Source organism: Puma concolor, chromosome C2 (assembly GCF_028749965.1).
Source record: "Puma concolor isolate L17-30 chromosome C2, mPumCon1.1.hap2, whole genome shotgun sequence".
Classification (NCBI taxonomy): Eukaryota; Metazoa; Chordata; class Mammalia; order Carnivora; family Felidae; genus Puma; species Puma concolor.
Window position 1 is genome coordinate 153,234,596 of NC_141675.1, and position 5,973 is coordinate 153,240,568.

Below are 5,973 nucleotides of genomic sequence, written 5' to 3' on the forward strand. Positions count from 1 at the left end.
AGAAATGATAGGCTGCTGCTACACAGCGGGCATAGAAAAAAAAGGCTTGGCACTTGGGTAACAAAGTAGGGCATCTCTCAGTGCTCGTCCTCTCAGTTCCAATGATAAAAGAACAGAAACCATGACCTAAATGGGTATGGTACACAGGGACTCAGATTCGTCAGAGATGAGAATCTGGGTCATTCTATCAGGCGATCTGTCTATACCAGCAGAGCTGTAGCCAAGGAGGAGGGAATCTAGACCGGGCAGTGGATAAAGGGGACAACACGCGTCAGTTCAATGATAGCCATTGAGTATCAGCCTCTTCCTCTGCTCACTGGTGTCTTCCTCACTTCCTTAGATGTAGATTTCCTCCAGAACACTCTCCAGTCAGCTTCTCCATCCAGCTCTCTGAGCTGTTCCAAAGTACGTATGCTAACATGGTACGCTTTCCTAAGATTTATCTGAGAGCGAATCTTCATTTGAAGAGTCTTTCCCCCTGTAAAAATTAGTGTCCCTCACCCACTTCAAATATTACTGTGGCTCATTGCCCTCAGCTGAAATACAGCTATGGCATCATAGAAAAGGAATATTTCAATGATTAAACGAACACCATTGAGCCATAGGGCTTCCTGTCTTTCCCTGTCTGATATTTCTGTTAATGGTGAAGCGTGGCATTAGAAATGGCATATTTTGACTTATATTGTGATATTCTGAATACAGAACAGCCAAAGCAGTTCAGGTCATCGTCACTTGTTCTTAGATGTAAGCAGAACACTTTGTGGAATGAGCAAATTCTTCAAGCTACATTACATAAAATGTGCAGAGAAAATTTTTATGAGATTCCTGTTACAGTTGGTGGGCTTTCTTTAATAAAATAGTTAAAACTTACTAAGCCACATAACATGTATTCTAATCATAATCAATCATCATCTTACTTCACCTTATAGAATATTGTGCATTTGTCTTATTTATTGCCAAAAACTAGACTTGCTCAAACTTGTGATGAAAACATTTAGGTGCTAACTTACAAATACACACCAGGGTGGACAGATTTTTCATCCTTCCTTTAAGGTGTATGTGAACATTGTGAAGTGTAGCTACAAATAGGAAAAAATAATGCCATTCATACCTGCCATGTTTTCAAGCGATTGGTAAAGAAGAAAGAAAGAAAGAAAGAAAGAAAGAAAGAAAGAAAAGAAAGAAAGAAGAAAGAAAGGAGAAAGAAAGAAAGAAAGAAAGAAGAAAGAAAGAAAAGAAAAGAAAGAAAGAAGAAAGAAAGGAGAAAGAAAGAAAGAAAGAAGAAAGAAAGAAGAAAGAAAGAAAAGAAAAAAAAAGAAAGAAAGAAAGAAGAAAGAAAGAAAAGAAAAGAAAAGAAAAGAAAGAAAGAAGAAAGAAAGAAAAGAAAAGAAAGAAAGAAAGAAAGAAAGAAGAAAGGAGAAAGAAAGAAAGAAAGAAAGAAGAAAGAAGAAAGAAAGAAAAGAAAAGAAAAGAAAAGAAAGAAAGAAGAAAGAAAGGAGAAAGAAAAAAAGAAAGAAGAAAGAAAGAAGAAAGAAAGAAAAGAAAAGAAAAGAAAGAAAGAAAGAAAGAAGGCTAAACCACATAATAGATATCCCTCCACATGGGGTGGGGAAGAAGTGTCACCTCCCCCACAACATGACAGTCATACATTCTAGATTTTCAGAGTAATCCCAAATTCTACTCTTTTGATCTATTATCCTTAGAAGCCCGTGTAGTGCAGTGAGATAACTTGTCCTCTTTGGGAAAAGGGTATGGAACACATAGTCCTTATAGTAGCCACGCACCTTCTCTTCCAGCCTACAGAGACTTGAAGCACAGAGGCTGTTGCGTCCTTGGCTTCCTGGCCAGGTGTTCCTGGCTGGCCTTTCCCCAGCAGTTCCCAGCAGACCTGGTTCCTGGAAGTCATGCCTGTGTTTCGCTTCCAGGCCTATCTTTGCCCAGAGTTTCAAATTCCCCACCACAAACCTCTGTTCTTTCTCCCCAAGGACCCTCATCAGTTTTTGGAAAGGAGGGTTTCCCTTGCCCACTCCCAGTGCTTTAAGTCACAGCCAGCATCTTTGTCAGGGGGCCACCGGCCCACCCTGCTAACTAACCAACAACTCTGTTTTTGCTTCTGAGGAAAAGTGCCTCCCTCATGTGATCGTCAGAACCCAGCCAGAGGATGCATGAGGGCAGAGCCTGGACCAAGGGCCAAAGGCAACAAGCCCAAGCTGAGAACCGAGACATGAAGTCATCAACAGTCACTGCTGCTCCAAACACACCCTACGGTAGAGCCTGAGGTGTCCATAGAGTGGCCAAGAGGCCCCATTCCCTTGATACAGCAAGGTCAAGAGTCCCAGCCTTGGAGACGTCAATAGGCTTAGATGGCCACATCTGGTGTTCAGTCTTGACCCTTGATGTTGTACAAGTATTAAGCGTGAGAGTTCTTACGCTCAGATCTCCCATGTTCTCCACCAAAAGGTTTAAAGCTTGGTAGCTTTCAGAAAAGTGCACCCCATCGTTTGTGGCGTCCATGTCTTCAATTAACTGGTATCTGCAGAATTAGCTCGGTGAGGGCAGGGACGTCCCTCTCCTTCATGATCTTATCCCCAATGCCTAGGTCACAGCTGCCCTGGCAGAAATCTTCAGCTCCTTATTACCAGGGTTGTGTCTCCCAATCTGCTACTCACTGACCACCTCACTCTTTCTTACCCACCTGTACGACACGGGTTGGATCTCTTTCATTACCTTACTTCCCCGGTTGACCTCCAGATGCCATCAGGAGTATATGGACAGGTTCAGCCTGGGAGTCCCTGAGCTGGTAGGGAGGGAACAGTTCCTCTGCAACCACCTTCTCAAACTCTTTTTCATTTTGCCGCCTCAAACTCCGTCCCTTCCCCCGGATGATCAGAAAATAGAAACAGACTTTAGGTTTAAAAGGGTCTCTGTGAAGCACCGGGCCACCTGCTGAGATATTACATTCTCATCAAGATATTTAGAATCGCATTTATAACCCCAGAGTATTGGCCTTGCATTTCCTTGATACTAACCTCATAAATGTCCCCATAGCATGATAGTGGACTAGCGTTCAGAAGGTCTTTCAAGAATGATGGGGATTGTATGAGGAGGAAAGAATCAGCCCCTTTAATCTGGCAGTCTTGGTCACTTAGACTGTGAAACAATCCTTCTGCTCAGTCTTTCCCTCTTCTGAATAATCAAATAGTCCCTTCCACGGCCTCGGTGAATTCAAATGCAGCACATTTACCCAGAGAAAGAGGCCACGGATGACTTGGATGAGAACTGCCCTTTCCCACCCACGAATAACGGCCCCGCAGCTAGCTTAAGCTCTGGTGAGCACCACGCCTGCCCCAGCGAGCCCAGAACAATTACTCCTGCTGACACCCTCTATCACTCTCTCTCCCCAGGACACTTCCTCTGTTATCAAGTAGAGCAAAGCCAGGAAAAAGTAAGTGAATCAAGTGTTTGCTTGGCTGTCGAGTGTCGATAAAATGTTGGCTTTTGTGTGGTTCTGGGCCGGGTATGCACTCCGCGAGCCAGCCACCCCCGGGGGACAAAGAGAACCAAGGAGCAGGTGACAATCCTTAAACGGTGCCCAGTTCCGGGTTTTTAGCCCAGCGCCTGTTCACTTACCCCAGAAGGTCGACTCACAAGGGACTGTGTTTATGCTGAGTCTGTCCCGGGGTCACTTTGGCTGAGTGCAGGTCCCACAGCAAGAAACTGAGCCCTAATGCCAAGAGAGATTAGAAGCCCGCTGGCAGGAAAGAACAGAGAGAGTGAAAAAGAGCAGTCCCAAGACATCTTTTGCAGATTGGGAGTGCACTCTGATGAGACTGGAGCCTGACTTTCCAGAGAGGCAAAAAAAAAAAAAAAAGATTGTGATTCCTAGTATTACTATAATTATCGTGATTATTATAATATTCATATATTAATAAACATCCACTGAGCTGTTTGCTCACATCTGCTGGTGTCTACACTTTTGGCTCCCTTGGGGCTCGCTGGAGCAAATGTGACAAAAACTGGACTCTCTTTTTTTAATGTTTATTTATTTTTGAGAGAGAGAGAGGAGCAGAGAGAGAGAGAGGGAGACAGGATCTGAAGCAGGCTCTGTGCTGACCGCAGACAGCCCAACGTGGGGCTCGAACTCACGAACCACGAGATCATGACCCGAGCCAAAGTCGGACGCCCCCAAACCTAGGCTCTTCTGACTCCAAAAGAAAGCAAATTATCACAAGTTTAAAGCCTGAGTAATCTAACTGGCCAATAAAAGGAATCTAGATATTTTCACAAAAAGTAAACCATCGCACAAAAGGGGATTCTCCCTGCGACCGACGCCTTCTCCCTAAAAACCGGAAGAGCGAAAAGCTCTGCGTGTTGAGAGACCCATGCTTTCCTCCTGGTTCTGCCGGGAGTTGGTGCCGTGGCCTTGAGCATGGTACCGACCTCCGTATGTCCTCTCGGGCTCGAGAAGGAACTGATATCTGCTGTGCCTGCCTTGATATGAGAAATCAAGCACACGTGGAAACCCTTGAGAAGGACGAAGGGCCAAACAGAAGCAAGGTCCCAGGGGCATTGGTCCTACTAATGCCGGGCCTTGCGCGAGGATATGCGTTATGTGATTATTCGGCTTTGTGGGAATTATCTTCAAAAGAAAAGGAACTGTGGGCTGGAATATAAAGCCTCTGATGGAAAAGGGCAGGTAGGTTACTTTTGCTTTGGTTCTTTCTTTGGTTTTAATCCCTTAGGCCGTGTAATCACTGTAGTGTCAGTTATCGCAGATCACAAATCCGACGCACTCAGACGCACGGCCGCCCCAGGATCATAGGCACGTATCATTAGAGACTCATTCAGGAAAAGTTCTCCCAGACTGATGAGTGACTAGAAAACATGGAAAGAGTAGAAGAAAGGGCAAAAACCATAGATGAGGCAGAAAAAGCAGGAGATGGGGACTGGCTGAGTAGACGTGATGATGCCCTGCCCAGATTCCCCTTCAGGGGAGGACGTATGGCTCCCAGCTGCCAGGATGGCTCTCAGCCCTCCTTGGATGGCCTCAGTCACGGGGGGATGGCCCACAACCAATGATGGGTGGAAGAGGGAGTATAAAGGCCCAGCATTTGGCCATTTTAGCTCCCAAGTTCTCCCCAGAGTCAGCCGAGGCTGCCTGTCCCGCACCGCAGCTCAGCTTCTCCCTCAGCCCACCCATGCTGTCCCACCCGTCCCTCCCACTGGGGGTGTCCATCCCAAGGGCACCCTTTCATCAACACCTACCCTAAACTCCAGGTCAGAGTGTTCTCCCAGACAACTCAAATTGTGACAACTAGGAAATAGAATGGATGGACTTCTCCAAGACAAAGAAGCGAATGACAAGGGCAAGGGGCAGACCTCCTTCCTTTGTGCCGTTATCACCTGTCCCTGTCTGGGTCTCTGCGGCAGTCAGGTGCCGGAGCACAGCTAGGTTCCTCGGGCAGCTGTCTCACCCTAGCTCCGTCACTCACTAGCTGTACGATCTTGGATAGATCAACCTCCTGGGGCCTCTGTTTACCCATTGGCAAGCAGGGAGACTCCCCACCTCCCAGTTGAGTCATGGTGTGAGGGTCTGGTAGAGTAATGATGCGAATGAGCACAGGGAACCGTAACACTCCCCCTGCTAGTGGCCATTTCTCTCTCCCCCAACAAAAGATTGAGAAGCCAGTAGGAGCTTGAATACAATAGCTTGAAAGGATGAGTTTCTACTCTGCCCTTCAATTCCCACCCTGCAAGCTGATCGTAGAGAAGAGTGGGGGTCTAGAAGTGATGGGGGGGCATGATTTTCTCATTAAACTCTCACAGTAGGGTAATCTTGAGTCCCTGCTACCTGTCGCGCATTAGGCCAGTCTCTTGTGCTGTTCACATGGGGGGCGTAACATTACCGAAAATCCCTCACACAAATAAAAGCCTCCCACATGGAAAGGAGCCAAGTAAGAGGAGTCACAGAAG

At 46.4% G+C, this 5,973-nt stretch overlaps 1 long non-coding RNA gene across 1 annotated transcript; it reads left to right on the plus strand.

Moving 5' to 3' along the window:
* The first annotated feature begins 1,705 nt into the window (after positions 1 to 1,705).
* LOC147577619 (uncharacterized) lies at positions 1,706 to 2,499 on the plus strand. The gene is made up of 2 exons (XR_015255874.1): positions 1,706 to 1,749; positions 2,125 to 2,499. It is a non-coding gene; the product is annotated as an uncharacterized LOC147577619 (long non-coding RNA).
* The last annotated feature ends 3,474 nt before the right edge of the window (positions 2,500 to 5,973 follow it).